The sequence below is a fragment of the Prionailurus viverrinus genome, chromosome D1, assembly GCF_022837055.1.
Source record: "Prionailurus viverrinus isolate Anna chromosome D1, UM_Priviv_1.0, whole genome shotgun sequence".
In the NCBI taxonomy this organism is placed as follows: Eukaryota; Metazoa; Chordata; class Mammalia; order Carnivora; family Felidae; genus Prionailurus; species Prionailurus viverrinus.
Window position 1 is genome coordinate 8,166,034 of NC_062570.1, and position 17,138 is coordinate 8,183,171.

Consider the following 17,138-nt stretch of genomic DNA (forward strand, 5'->3'; position numbering starts at 1 on the left):
TATAAATTCTCTGGGGCAAGAACAGGTATTTTTGCTTACTCTTGAAACCCGGCTACCATGTTGTAAGGAAGCCCAAGCCACATGGAGAGGACACAGCTAAGTAAGTGTTCCCTCTGACAGCCCCAGTTGAGGAGTTGAGGTCCCAGCTGTGAACTAACATCAACCTTCAGACATGTAAATAAACGAGCCTTTAATTGATTCCAATTGATTCCCACTCCTGAAACCACTCTAGCTAGTACCTGTGAAACAGAGACTGCCTACCAAACCCTGCTCAGATTGCAGATTTGTGAGCTAAATAATTGTTTTAAGACTAAGTTTCGGGGGGCGCCTGGGTGGCGCAGTTGGTTAAGTGTCCGACTTCAGCCAGGTCACGATCTTGCGGTCCGTGAGTTCGAGCCCCGCGTCAGGCTCTGGGCTGATGGCTCGGAGCCTGGAGCCTGTTTCCAATTCTGTGTCTCCCTCTCTCTCTGCCCCTCCCCCGTTCATGCTCTGTCTCTCTCTGTCCCAAAAAATAAAATAAAAACGTTGAAAAAAAAATTAAAAAAAAAAAAAGACTAAGTTTCGGGGTGGTTTGTTACGATGCAGTAGATACTCCAAACAACACTTATCATTTCCTCTCCCTTGGTGTATGCATTCACAATCATATCTTCTGTCCCAAACTGGAATCTAGGGTTCTTAGAGTCTGGAGCTTTCTCAGTTGAAACTTCCAGAATTTTCTTTTATGGCACACTAAATTTTACACTAAGTTCCTTGCTGCTCTCTATGCATGATCTTAAATTTCCAGTCTTCATATGTTTGGTCATCCTATTTCTAAAATTTTTTTTTTTTTCAACGTTTATTTATTTTTGGGACAGAGAGAGACAGAGCATGAACGGGGGAAGGGCAGAGAGAGAGGGAGACACAGAATCGGAAACAGGCTCCAGGCTCTGAGCCATCAGCCCAGAGCCCGACGCGGGACTCGAACTCACAGACCGCGAGATCGTGACCTGGCTGAAGTCGGCCGCTTAACCGACTGCGCCACCCAGGCGCCCTGGTCATCCTATTTCTTTGTCTCACGTGGTTATTCTCATCTGTGCTCACCCAAGTTTTACTTATTTTCAAGACTGAGTCACATCCCATGAAGGATTTCCTGATTCCTCCAGGCAGAAGAGATGTTTCCTTCTTCTGAACTCTTATAGCATTAGAGATAAATTTCTCTTAGCAGTATTATCATCTTCTGCCTTGTGTTAGAGTTTCTTGTTTGTAGAAGTTTCTCCAAACTTCTAGATTGTCCTGTTTGTTTTTACATGCATTCATATATACAAAAATACTTATGGAACGTTTCCTTCTTGCCATACATTGTGCAAAACACAGGGTAAAAGCTGCAAACAAATGAAGAAGTGGTCCTCCCCTGTCTGAACTTGCAGTCAAGTGAGAGAAACACAAAAAGTAAATAAATCCTTACCTGTTACTCTTTTAGGCATTTTAACTAAGTCATTCACTTGGGGACCTAATGTGATACCCCATTTCTCTTGCAGCCCTGGGAGGCAACACGGAACAGCTAGAGGTCTGGGTTTGAACGCCATCAACCTATTTACTATCTGTGAATATGGAACAAGGGCTTTAACTCTTTATGTATTCCTGCCCTCGCTGATCAAATGGAGATTGTTTTATCTGCCTTATAGTATTTTTGCTATCAGAAATGAGAAACCTCATATAAGCTCCACCTTTGTACTGGGCACGTAACTAATTGATAAATATATCCCTTTGTTCTCATCTTCTCTTGCTTAGTATGCGGCCCAGCTTTTTGTTTACACTCAAGTAATGAGGCTATCTGAGTAACATCAGATATGTGGACCTTGTACTTCTGTACATAGAACTCCTTTCCACGTGTGAGGGTACTCACTTTTTTTTAGGCAACTTTTATCGCCATTGGGAGAGAAAGGAAGGAAGACCTCACTCTTTGTCACACAGTTGTGTGTCCTTGTTCATTATGCAAAATTCAACCCAAGAGGGCATCATCAGGAAAACTGTGACTCACTCAACTCCAGTCTCCATCAGACTGTGTTAACTCCTCCAGTTTTAGGCTGCACAGCACCGTATACTTTCCTCTTTCATGGCATTTTTCACAACTGCAATTGGTTTTTTAAACCGTCTATCACGTCTTTTAGACTGTAAGCTCAATGAAGGCAGGGGCCAAGTCTTTGCCATGATCATCAGCACTAAAAGTATCTGTCACTTAGAAAGTGTTCAATAAAGGGGGCGCCTGGGTGGCTCAGTCAGTTGGGTGACCGACTTCACTCAGGTCATGATCTCACAGATTGTGATTTTGAGCCCCATGTCAGGCTCTGTGCTGACAGCTTAGAGCCTGGAAAATGCCTTGGATTCTGTCTCCCTGTCTTTCTCTGCCCCTTCCCCTCTCATCTTCTGCCTCTCTGTCCCTCTCTCTCAAAAATAAACATTAAAAAAATTAAAAAAAAGAAAGTGTTCAGTAAATATTTACACAATTAGTGAACCGAGGAAGGCTTTGCAGTGGTAGCCAGAACCCCAAGAGAGAAGTAAGCCCAACAACGGTCAACAATTTTTCTTTACCCAATAACCATTCCCCACCACTACTCTTGGAGACCATTCTCGTTGAGTGTTTTTTTATGATCAGCCCTCAGAAGACACTGAGGTCAGAGGCTGGAATCTTCCTTTAATAGACTCAAAGAAAGAAAGACCAATTTTATTTTGCCAGCTATTTTTTTTCTGGACAGCACCTCTGGATTTTTTATGATGACCTATGGAAGGTATAAGAAATGACTTAAAGCCTGATGGTGCAGTCAAACCAGAAAGCTGCTTCCAGCTGAGTCTGTAATAGCAAACCCAAAAAGGAGAGAGTTACAGTTGGACTAACTATAGTCCCTGAGACAGTCACGCTGTGGTACCATAGCCTTCCAGACACATCAGACCCCAAGACCTATAGAAGTTGAGCAGCTCACAGAATTTTAACTTAAAAAAATAGGTAATAACTTGCCCTGCCCTGCCACATGTAGGTAACAGGCCATTCTCCCAAGACAGCCTTTTCTAAAACAGCCTTTTCTAGTCTCTGCTCATAGCCAAAAGGGTTGCAATAAAATATCTTTCCTCCTCACAGTATGAGGCCAGATATAACAATGTAACAAGTAAAAGTAAAACTTGGAATCTTTTTGCAAATATAAGCATTATTTTTTTCTTTAGAAATATGAGGGTAAATCCCCCATACAGTCTAGCTAAAATAAACTTTACACTCATTATCACCAGAAATGCAGTTTATCGTTCCAGATCTGTTTCCTAGCTTGTAAATGGTGCCTACCAAAGCTTCATGGTATAAAGTTGAGTTTAGTCAGAATTAACACATCTACTGACCTAAGACCCTCAGTACCAGAAAGATTTATTAGAAGATTAGACCATAATTTTACTTCAGGTTATAACGCTTATATAAAATCTCACATACATTTTATATTTTTACATGATGGAAGGGACTCTCCTTACAAAGTGTTAGAAAGGCCTGCTGGGACTGATAGAAGAGAGGGAATTAAAAAGAACTGGTACTTGTTATAGGCTGACTTTCATGTATCTGAAGATATTGTACAGAAATTGAGTAGACTTTATTCCCATTTTGCTCTTGTATTTTTTGTGTGCTAGATCCTGAGAAAATTCATTCAACTCTGCTTCTTTTTTGTTGGAGATGTAGAACTGCAATTAACATGAAACAGGAAGGAAAAGCAAGGCTAACTAACACATCTCATTTTCCCCAAAAAACTTCCTCTGAGGAGCAAAAGGCTTTCTCTTCATCTTTCATGCAGAAATATTCTTTGCCAGTTTCTGTGAAGTTCCCCTGCCTAATGAGATCTGAATATTGCACCAACTGGTGGAAGCATTTCTTAGCTCTTAGGTCTTACTCTGCAAATGAATACTATTTTTGCTTCCAATAGTCCATGCTTAGTGAAATATTGTATACTGTTGATATTGAAAATGAACAGATGATACTCACATCATCAACTCTTTCATTTAACAAACACTTAATGAGCACTGTGCTAGGCATTGTGGGGACAGAAAATCTAGTGAAGAGACAACTTCTATTTCCAGCCAAAATTGAGGTACCATAAACCAGAATGGTTTATTCTCCTGAATAAACCAGAATTACAGACAATACAAATCAAACAATGGTTTGAAGACATTGGATTTCAGGCAATAAAGGACAGTGATCCCTGTGAGATGGGAAAGAGATGAGGTGAGACTTACAACTGCTTCATCGTAATGCCTTGAATTTCCCAGCTAAAGCACTGGGAAGAGGAAATCAGAAGGTGTGTGAAAGACTTCCTGTGTTGGGAAAACAAAGCCCAGAAATTCCAAAGTGGTTAGAATTCATAGGACTATGGAGTACAGATCAGAGAATCCTGGAGACCTACAGAGGGTGTCCTTTGAGGATTCAGCAGACTACTTACCTGTGTTTACATGTGAAGAAACAATCTATGACTGGGGAAGAGCCACCTGAAAGGAATGGGAATAACTGTGTGCAGTGGTCACATATGGCTGGAACTAGTGACTATTAACTGCAGCCAGACAATAAATCCTTATGACTCACAAGGTAAGGCGTAGAATATACAGAGGGTCCTACCTTAAAAGTGGGAAACAGTTAGTCTTAGTATGAGCAATGCACTGGTCCTGCTTAATAAATCTTAAAAGAAGGCCTGAGAGGATCAAATTTTTTTAAGAAACTTAACTGCATTCCAGAATGAAGCTCAAGAATATTTGTAGGAACACAAAAATATAAGAATGCAACAAAGTAAAATTCACAGTGTTTGGCATCCAATATATTTCCACATACACAAAGAAGGAGGAAAATAAGACTATCAATGACAACACTCAGTCAAGTGAAATTGATCCAGCAGTGACACAGAGGTTAAAATTTGCAGCTGTAAAACATACGGTATAACTATACTCTGTGTATGTGAAAGGTTAAGGAAAGAAAAGGAAGATTATAAAACGTGAATCAGACTTCTGTAGATGAAAACTACAATGTGGGAGGTAAAAAATGTATTTGATAGGATTAATCACAGATTAGATGCTACAGAAGAAAATATTAGTGAACTTAAAGATGTTAAATAGAAACAATCCAAAATAGAACACAGGAAAAGTAAATTTTTAAAAATTAAACAATGCATTGTTGCCTGTAGAACTTCTTGTGTCCTAACATATGGATAGTTAGAGTTCTAAAGGAGAGAAGAAAGGTGGGGAATACAAAAAAAAAAAATGGAAAAAAAAATAGCTAAAACAATTCAAAACTTGTTAGAAACTCTGAATCCACAAATCCAAAATGCTCAACAATATCCAAGCACAGGAAACAGGTAGAAAAAACCTACGCCAAAGCACATCTATCAAATTGCTAAAACCTAGGGATAAGGAAAAAAATCTTAAAAGCAGCCAGATGATAAAAGATATTATAGAGTAAGGAACAAAGGATGCCAGCACATAAAGCACATAAGAATATGCCATTTTTTCTGGGAAACAATAAAACCAAAAGACAATGGAGCAACATCTTTAATGTACTGAGGAAAAAAAAAACCAAACTGAAAAAAATCCTGAAAGATAAAAAAGAGTTCTGTAACCAGAAAATAATCATTCAGAAGTGAAAGTGAAATAAAGACTTTTCCAAGCATACAAAAGTAGAAATAATTCATCATCAACAAAGAATGTTAAAGAACATCCTTCAGACAGAAGGAAAATTATACCAGATGGAAATATAAATCTATATTGAAAATGAAGAACCCTGGGAATAATAACTGCAAGGATAAATATGTGGCATGTTTTATTTTTATTATCTCTTTTAACGATAATTGACTCTTTAAAGAAAAAGAATAACATTGAACATAGAGCAGATTTATAACATGCATAAAATTAAATGTGTGACATTAATAGCACATAGGATGGGAGGAAAAAATCAGAAGTGTAATTACCTTGAATAATTTTATATGGTAGTGAATATGATATATTTTCACTATATATGATAGTGAATATGATCATAGTTGAATAAGTTAAGGAGGTATACTGTAAACACTAAGAAATTAGAAAAATAAGTTCATTAAAACAAATAGAAAAAAGAAAATAATAAAGAGTAAAAGGAAATCAATGAAATACAAAACAAACATATAATGCACACATAAAGGAAAAATATTTCTAGCTTTTATGTTTAGGTATTAATTTTTGCTTATGATGTGAAATTAAGTGAAAAAAACTTTCCCATTGAAATACCTTGATACATTTTTGAAAATCAGTTGACCATGTGTTTTGAATCTATAACTGAACTATCTAATCTGTTTCACTGAAGTATTTGTCTATCCCTATGCAAATATGGCATAAAAACATGCCATTCTTAATTACGGTAGTTGTATATTAAGCTTTGAAATTAGTTATTAGATTCTCCTGCTATCTTCTTTTTCAAGATTGTTTGACTGTTCTACCTTATTTATTTTTCCAAATCAGTTTCAGAATTAGTTTGTAAATTTCTTCTAGAAAAATGCCTTTTGAGTGAGATTTTTACTGTAATTGTATCAAATCTATAGATCGATACAGGGAGAATTGGCATCATCATTATTTTATCTTCCAGTCAATGATTGTGATATATCTTACCACTTCTTTATAACTTCTTTAAATATTTAAATATTTAGAAATTCTCAGCAATGCTTTGTAATTTTCAGTGTAGTTATCTTGCATGTTTTTTGGTAAATTGATTCTTAAGTATTTTAGGTTTGATGATACTGTAAGTAGAGTTGTTTTTTCCTCAAATATCATTTTCCAGCTGCTATTTGTATTATAGATACAATTGGTATTGGTATATTAATCCTCTACCCTGCTAATTTAGAGTTAATATGTTTTGGGTGGAAACCTGTTTTATGCTACCTATGATAATGCACTCTTATTAATTCAACACTTAATGAATGCCTCATATATGCTACCACTGTCATTTTCTGATTGAAATTTGAAGACTGAGTTACTGTTTAGGGTCTCCTTACCTAGCTTACTTTTTCTATACACTTAATTCTGGCATATATTCAATAATGTTACATGATATAACATTTTTTTTTAAATCATAGAAGTAGAATTTTGGACAAAACCATGAAGCCTAGATACCAGATGTTAGGCGTCTATTTTGTTTTCTAATACAGCTGTAATTCTACTTTAAGTTTCCTTCAGTTATTCCTAACTTTTTGATGATTTTAAAAATTTTACTTAAGAATTTTGGAGAAATATACTGCAATGTAGTATTAAGAGTATTGAATGTTGAGGCTCTAAATGAATCAGATTCTTTGTGTAATTAGTGATTCTTTCTTTGTAATGTGTCATTGGATAGAAAATAACAAATGTTTCCCAGATAATACACAGAAGGGAGGCCTGATGTCTCTGCCCCTCCCTGATAACTTATTCTGAGATGGGAAACAGGGATGAGCCCAAAGAATAAGGAGGCTTTCAGTCTGTCATTTCAGATATAGCTGATCGTGTCAGTAGTAACTCCCAGAATGTGGCGATCCCAACTGTTCAATGTAAGGTCAGCTACTAGATGCTCTAACAGTATCCTTGAGGCATCTTGCCTCAAACATTCTCTTTGTGTCAGCACTTGGACAGCTCCAAATTACTGTCTTGCTCAGCCCTTAGCACCACCTCGATAAGGCACTTCATAACTGAGTGCATACCAATCCTTCTGAAATTATGGCTTTCAAACCCTTTTTTTTCCTTTTTAGGGAAATCTACAATAAGAAATATATACTATGATTTATTAAACACATACAAGCATTTATATAATCAAAGCAAACATCACATATCCACAAAATATAATACATGTAATTTTGTATTCTAATTCTTAAACACAAATCAACCACCTGAATTGATTTCATGACTAACAATGGGGGGACAAATTGCCATCTGAAAAACATTGCTCTAGAAGTAACAACTATATGGATGCATCATCTGTAATAAAAGGTTTTTGTTTTGTTTTGTTTTGTTTTTAAAATGAATTTGAACAAATTTCAGGGACACCTGGGTATGTCAGTTAGTTAAGCACCTGACTCTTGATTCTGGCTCAGGTCATGATCTCACGGTTTGTGAGTTCAAGCCCCACATCAGGTTCTGCACAGACAAATGCATAGGCTGCTTGGGATTCTCTTTCTCCCTCGCTCTTTGCCTCCCCCCCCAAAAAAAATAAACTTAAAAAAAGAATTTAAATAAATTTCAGATTTAGAGGAATGATCATCATTTCCAACACTTTTAACATAAGGATTCTGTGTGTGTGTATTCATATACGTGAGCATATATATGCCTGAGTATATATATGTATTTATATGGAGATATGGAGACATATATATATATATATATATATATATATATATATGAATCCTAATCAGGGATTCTTATAAGGGACAATATGGAAAATAATAGAGATAAAAACTGTATGCTAATGATCTTTGCACCACCACCAAGCATTTTTGTTAACATTTGTTTATTTCAAAATAAAATCTTCATATAATCACACACACACCCCAAATTATTTACTTATTATGTTAATGCACAAAAGAATAGAACTGGATTTTCTTTAGCTTACTAGAGTATATCTTCTACTTTTTCATTTTGTATCTTGTGAAAAAATTCACTTTGATTTGGTTTTTTGGAATTACACACATCTGGAGTTGGGTGGATTCAGATAGTACACACACACACACACACACACACACCAGCTTTGTTCTCTGCCTCCAGCCACCACCAACTCAGCTCCCCAGTTTGATGTACTATTTTTATTCTCGCCCAAGAGTGAGTTAGGTCTAGGGTCAGAGCATGATGCCAGAGTCCCACATGGAGAGAAGTACCCACGAGAATGTTTTTGGAAAGACAACTTGCATCACTCAGCAACTCCAACATGGGCAGGGTTTCTTCCAGTATCAGCCCAGATCTGAGATCCCAGATGAGTACTCGGGGAGCTACCAGCTTGTGTTGGGGGTCAGGCTGTGTGAGAAACATGAAACCTTAAAAACTAGACTCACAGTGGCATAATGAGATATATGTACTATGAAAGGCAGAATTGTATCTCCCATTTCACTTCAGAGCGTGTGATCACTGAAAGGACAGGTGGATCACTGACAGTTGGAATCATCTACTGTTTCCATTAGGATTGTGTGCCTCAACTAACAACACTATAAAACAAAAATACTCCAATGGCTTAAGCACATAGAAACTCATTTGTTCCAGGCAATAAGAAGAGCATACACATACTGTATAGGGCAGTTTCTGGGGCTCAGCTCTGCAGCCATAGATCTGGTATTCAACTTTCTGTTTCATTACCCTTAACATATTGGCCTTTGTCTATGTTCTTATAGCTTCATGAGGTCAAGATGACTGCTCAGGCCTCCTGTTCACATGTTAGGCAGTGAAGGGGGAAGGACAAAAAAACTGAGAGGAAAAGTACCTCCCCCCACAGATGCTATACAGGATGCCCTTCCTAGGGGCTTTTACAGACAGCTTATTGGCTAGAACATGGCCATTCCCTTGCTGCTAGAGTAAATGTAAAATGGAGTAGTTTTAGTGGGGCATATTGGTGCCCTGCATTAGAAGAACCAAAATGAAAACTGGCAAATGACTCTCTCTCTCTCCTTATTTTTTCCCTGAGTACATGTAGCTGAGTGCAGTGTAAATAAATTCCATGTATTGCATGAGTCTCTTCTAATTCATATGGATATTTGAGAAGGAAATTTGGAAAGGAAAATTTACTGAATACCTTTAATGTGCTAGGCATATCGTTAAACCTTGTGTGTATGTGTGTGTATGTATGTATACACACACAAGATATATATATACATATATATATACACACACACACACACACACCATATATATGTATAAGTATATATATATATATATATACACACACATTATATATCTAATCCTATGTATATTTTCCTACATATAATACATATTTTACTTTATTACCCATTATCCTATATAAATGTATATATAAATTATCCTATATATTATCATTATTATATATATATATATATATATATATATATATAACCCATTATCATATATATATACACACACACTTTTAGGAATATGTGTATATATTATATATATAATATATATATACATACATATACACATATTCCTAAAAAACCTGTGAGAAAGGTATCATAAAAATATCATTATGTCTCAGACAGATTAAGGAAGTTGTCTATAGCTTCAGCCTCTTAATGGAAAAATTACAGTCAGAATTCAGATATAATTCTGCCTGTAACCCATGCTGCCTCACATCTATAAGATAAAACAGGCAAGAAAAAATATGCATGCAGTGTTCAGTAGTCTGCACAAAATTTTAGATGGATCATTACCAAGGCACTCAAGTCACCAGGACAATATATTCAGCCAAAAAAAATAGTCTCCTGTGCCCAATAGTTCATATGTAAGTTTTGAGTACCTTCCAAGTCCAGTTCTAATGTGACAGGGGCTTGGAGAACATGTTGCCAAGCAAGCAGCAGGGCTCCATTCTTCCCTTGACTGACTCGCTGTTCTGGTGTCACTTAGGAATAGCCTGAGGGTAAACTCATCTCCTTGCTCCTGTTTCCCAGATCCCAGATGAACACGGTTTTGTCAGAGCCCCACGTGAGGCACAGCTTTGGCGCAAAACCCAGAGCCACCATGTGGCCCCCACAACCCTCAAACTCTTCCCATTCTGGCATAGTGAAAGCCTGATCTGTTCAGAATTGGAAAAGGGAAAATACTACATTGTTCCCAGAGGAAGAAATGGTGGAGAGAAAATAAATTTCACTGCTATTATCAAAATACAGCTTGCATATTTCATCGCTAGGGAATGTAGGAGCATTTCAGGTACTGTTTATTAACATGCCTCCGGGATAATTTTCCCCATATTCCACAATGGGTAGGGCATGCGTAGAGTAATGGTGTTTTCTGCATAATGCACAACTTTTTAAAGTATGTTATCTCTGAGGAAAATGAGACTTTCATCCACTAAAAAAATACAATGAGAAATGGATTTGTTGAAAATTGGATTGAGTTCAACACAGATATGCAAAACTAGTGCTAAAATATTTGCATCTTGCCTCCTTTAAGAAAATAACCAGGATGAGCTCTCAGAGTCATTTGAAACGCTGAAACCGTCTTCTCATTTTTACCTAGTTGCTGGTACACTGCTTCTACTACCTGTAATGATCAATTCTCATGGCAGCATCATACACTGTTTCTTCAAGTTGAGGGGGAGGGAGGAATGACAATCATCCTTCTCCTTGTGGCTAATGCCTGTTGAGACCAGTCCCTGTTGGGGGAGTACAGAATTGAGCTATGGAAAATAATTTCCTCTGTGATTCTCTGCAAGACTGGAGAATATCTGCATCCAAGACCAAATAGGGAGTTTGGCACTTGGGGTCATAAGTAGAAAGTGTGGCAACAAATACAGGTAACCAGTAAACCCCCACGCCTATGTTTTAAGGCTCTGTCATGTTGTATGGGCATGCCATTTTATTCTGTGCTCCCCCAACTGAGGGAAAATGCAGGAAGAAAGAATTTTTTTACAAAGACCCGTGTTAGTATTTTTCAAGGCACTTAACATACTTTTCTTTATCCTCATGGGAGATAGGTATTATTATTTCCATTTTAAAAAAGAGGAAACTGAAGTTATAAGTGGTTAAAAAAAACTTGTGCATGGTCTCAAGATAATAAATGCAAGTTAAAATATGAACACATGTCAGACTAGTTCCAAGAGCCATTTTATCTCCTCTATATCATGCTCAGAGGTAGGGAAAACTAGACTCATTAGTCTTCTCCTGACAATCAGTTTTAAGAAATGAGGCAGAGCATATGGTTATACTCATAGTCTGCATTGGGGGCCTCATAGTCTAGAAGGGGAATGGAGAAGTTGGAGGTCATTTTGGAGAAGGGTGACTGGAATGGAAAGGAATCTGGACATTATAACGTAAGGAAAATTTGGAGAAAGAGAGGAAATGGAGATGACTTGATCAAGGAACTTGATGAGCATCTTTAGTGTAAGAAGGGCTTACATAAGGCAGAAACACTGCCCACATTCTGAGGACCAATGCAGAGCTGTTAAAGGGAAATGTAACCCACCGCAGGAGAGGATTTGTTGTAATTTGATAGTAGTTCCAGAACTTGAATCAGCCATATCATATGGTGTTGATACAGAGCCTTAATCCTGAATCTAAGAGGCTGAACTGGCTAGAACATAGGATGAGATGCCCTCAGTGGTAGCACTCACCATTATTCTTGGATTCTGTGATTATAACTCTGTGTGAGTTAAGAGTGGTACTTGACTTTTGCTTTTGGTGTAGAAACATAATTGGCATCAGCCCTTGTGGAGCAAACAGAGAAATGATACAGAGAAATTAGCAGCAAGAAGAACAGGAGTAAAAGAATGATTGAGTCAAGAAGAAGGCAAGTCAGAAATGGGATTTCTGAAAATGTTCCCTTCTTACATTAGATATTCTTCAAAATAAGGAATCATGAGTTTATAAATCTATGCTTGTGGGTCAAAGGTCGGGTGCGGGGAGAAACAGAAGGGAAATGGCAAGATTCGAAAATTAGATTTTACAATTAGCATATCAAAATGAAAGCAGTCAAGAGAGCTTTTAGGGTTCCTTGGGCATAGTGATCATGCCTTATTCTTCTGCTCGCCCAGTCCAGCATCTACCACCTATTCCTTGCACACAGAAAATATTACATATTTATTGCCTCTCTCAGAAGGGAGATAATCCTTAACAAAAGATGGAATTCCGATAAATGGAGAGAAATGAGAGGAAATTATGTGAATGGTGCAAAAGAAAACTTTCCATGCACACCTTACCCATGGTGAGGGTCACTAAATGCCTGCTGGAATATGAACTGATTTTGTGCCTGGAAAAGAAGGCTCTGACTGATACTGAGAAATGTGAAAGAGTTGGAGGTAAACTGTCACATCTAAAACCAACATATCTGCTGTCTGAAGGAAATGGCATAGGGCAGAAATAGGTTTTTTTATTGAACCAAACCAACACTGGGAATGCCATTCACAGACCCCCTTAACTGGGCTGGAGAGTCAGGAAATTCCTAACATACATGTTTCCATGCATTGTCCGTGTGAGCCTACCATAGTGATCTGTGATTACTAAGCTAAGGGTAGATTTCTAAGCCAGAGGCTTCTGTCTGTGCTCTCATCGGAGGTGGCAGGTGGAATTGTATTAGAGGCCTTTCAGCAGATTCATTCTGTACTGGTGATTAGCCAAATAGATGAGCTTTAGGATTGTCAGATTAAGCAAATGAAAATACAGCACTCCCCGTTAAATTTGAATTTCACATAGATGACATCATTTTTTTCTTCTTTTTTTAGTGTAAGCGTGTCACAAATATTGCATAGGTCATATTTATACAAACATGTAGTTGCTGTTTATCAGAAATTCAAATTTAATTGGGTATCCTGTATTTCATCTGGCATCCCTGGTAGATTGGAGCTCAAGATAGAAAGTTTCACGGTAATAGAAAAAGAGAAGTAATAGGACAGGAGACACAGCTGAGCAAATTGATGGACTTCTTGAGTAGGAAGCCACATTCAGCTAGTGCTGGAGGAACTAAACATGCCCTAACCTCTAGAGATGCCACTCTGTGAAAAGGATGCACTGGTACCCCTAAAAACATCCCAGCTCCTCATGAGGTCTAACCATGCTCTGCTGAGACTGTTGCCCATGCTTTCTACTGCTCCATGATTTCATGTAATATAAGCCCCCAGTAACTGGGGGGAATTGGTGCTTTTCTTTTACAGAATCTAACTAAGAAAATATAACTGCTGCAGACACTGCTTCTTACCTACCCAGTATTCATCCCCCTTCTTCCTTACCATCAAAGCCCTGATTTTAGTTGGGCCAGTAATATGCTTATATTATCTAAATCAAGCATGGCAACCTGGTTCTCTGTTTCACAGCCTCTCCCAGACAAAAAGAGGCTGTGTTGCTGGTGTGGTCCCTCTTGCCACCCTCTTGCTGACTCAAGTAAGAACTGAGGAAAAATGGCAGCAGCCTTCACGTGACCTGGGTGCAGCAAGGACAATCAAAGGTAATTGTCTAAATGAGAGCATCATTGAGCAGCTGAAGCGGCACAAGCAGCCGCTTTCTTATGGTTACATATCTTCCCACATAAGAAAAAACCTTTTATTTGCTTATGCCACTATTAATTGAAATTTCCGTCACTCGTAGCCATATCCAGTTCAAACTGATAAATCAGCCAAAGGAATCATCTCAGAATCCACTGAACATTCCTTACTTCAAGTTCCGTAACCAAGCATGACAAATAAGAAGTTAGGGATTGCCTCCAAACATACCGTGATTATTATGGACTTCATAAATCTTTTTAGAATTGCTTCAACACACAGTTCCCTCTGATTCCTCTCTGTGTACCTGAATTCTTTCATTAAATGTTATTTCCTTCCTGAGCGCTTCTGTTGTCTTTGCCCACATTGATCCTCTCCCTATTCTGAATGGTATTTACAGCCTGAAATTTGAAACATCTGTTTAGTGCTTGGAGAATGCAACTCTCGCTTGCTTTACTGCTTTATTTTTGTGCTGTTATGTACACAACATATCCTTTCACTGGATGGTAAACAGCTCATATTTCTGGGTTTTAGTGTCTAAAATAGTTTTTTTCTAAGTAAACATACTAAGTAAGTCTTGACAGTGTGTTAGAGGATATTTGGTGGGATTTGGTAAGACCCCTGGCCATGGTTCTAGACTATAGGCTGGACTAGATGGTTTTACCAAGGCAGCCATGGCCTGAGGGAGAACCAGGGAAGGCAGAACGTCAGCAGGTATGTGACTTTGGCAAGTTACTTAACATCCCTGAAGCTTCTCTTCTGTAAAAAAGAGTCTTGCTATGAAGATGAGGAATAATGTTGGTAAGAACATTCCCCAATGCCTGCCACATATTAGATGTCAGAATCATTAAAATTCAGCCTTAATCTCCTAATGTGAATGCTAGCCAAATTATAAAATCTTTTGCTGGTGTTGAGAAAGGACAAATTTGCATATTTCCCTTGACAAAATAGATGCAAGGGAGGTGAGGAAAGTATATTTAAAATGCACCGGATTAGTAAATAGAGGTTGTCTGGGTGGCTCGGTCAGTTGAGCACCCAACTTCAGCTTAGGTCATGATTTCGCTGAGTTTGTGAGTTTCAGCCCTGCATCAGGCTCGCTACTGTCAGCTCAGAGCCCGCTTGAGATCTTCTGTCCCCCCACCTCTCCGTCCCTCCCCAACTTTTGCACACTCTCTCTCAAAAAAATAAATAAACATTAAAATAAATAAATAAAATGCTAGACTCAACCACAGAAGATATACTTCTAAGTCTTATCCAGTGGCTCATTGGCTGTGTGATCTTGGGTAAGTCACTTAATCTGTTTGAAACTCGGTTTTCTATTTGTAAAATATGAATAATGGGACTTTACTTACCTGCTTTTTGGAGTTATTACAGAACTGTGAAATAATGGATGGAATGTGTTTTGAGAAATACAAAGCATTATCTTAACTTCAGGGTAGAAGACAAAATCTATCGATTCAAAAATCATCAATAGATGCAAATTTATTCATAGCTTGAAAAATCTTGTCCAAGTTTCAAACTCACATTGAATGATTTAGCAAAACCCCAGCACTTAAGAAAGTGTTCAACTACAGAATGAGCTAGACTTTAATTAAATGGAACCAAGATGAAATTAAAACAGAAAACTCATTTCCCTTGAATGAAATGCAAATGCACTTAAGTGCAAAAAATAGTAGTACTATTTCATTTTTAAAGGAGCACTTGTAGAAAACATTAACTACACTTGGAAGAATTATCAAGGCTTCATTACCTACAGTGTTAGACTGGAAGAGACAGGGGTCAGTCATTTTATCTGATATGGATGTGGTGCACAATAGTGAGCTGTTACATTTATTTTCTAGTTGAAGAGGTGTAGATTCAAGGTGAAGGAATCAGAACTTTCCATCAGTACTGCCTATCACCTTATTTCCAATAACTCCTGGAGATATGATCATGCAGTTTTGGTTATTTGGTGGTTGGTTAAGGTGAGGAAGGATGTGCAGTTGGAGTAAAAAAAAAACAAAAACAAAAACCCCAAACATGCAAAACTAGATTTGTTTGAAAAGGCACATGTCATTAACTGTGCCAGGCTTCATTTCCACCTCAGGTCAGCAAACCTTCCTGGAGAAAAAGTGTTTACAGTGACAGGAATCTATATCAACTCCAATGCATTTGGCATTTCTGTTCTGAGACCATCATTCCACCTTCTTGATGATATTTCCTCATTTCCCCATCTGGAAGGAATTGCCTGCTCTTTGAAGCTACTGGAGCAGATCTAATCTATGCTACCATCTGTAAACTTTGCATTCCCTTGTGGTGAAGTATTTGTACGTATGTGGTATGGCCCATAGTAGATTGTGAACTCTGAAAGGATCTGCTAAATCTGGTTTTACAACCCTACTCCAGAGGTTTCTTGGCCAATGTCTTTAATAAAGGAAGCAAACAGGAAGTTCATTGGCTGACAGGTTATTTATGTATCTAAGCTTCTAGCTTCACTAGAACTCTAACCAGTGGTTCTTAGTCTAAGGCTCATGGGCTCCCACAAGGTCTATGAGTGATCTTTCATAGTATTCATGAATCCTAGTTCTGCCCTCTATTTGTCACTATCATCTGTTTACTTAATGTTAATTGGTCTGGTGAGATGAATGTTCTATGACTTTCATCAGAATCTACTCATTTGCCTATTGTAGACCTTCCTCCAGTAGTTCTTGACTTTGGCTGCACATTAGACAGCTTTTAAAACATATAGCTACCCCTTCGAGAATTGTGATATAATTGATGGACGGGAAAGCTTAAGCACAGGTACTCTTTGAACTTACCTAGAAGATTCTGATGTATAAACAAGGTTGATCCTCAGTCTTTAGTCATTGGATATTGGAGCTCTCAGAGGCTGGACTGCTGCCCTGACGCCTATTCGGTGAAAGTCTTGATCATTCCCACAATGGTAATTGTCTAGGGCATGCTCTTAATTCAGCCCTTAATGCAGGACCTTTGTGCCTCAGACTCCAAAACACTCCCTTAGGTC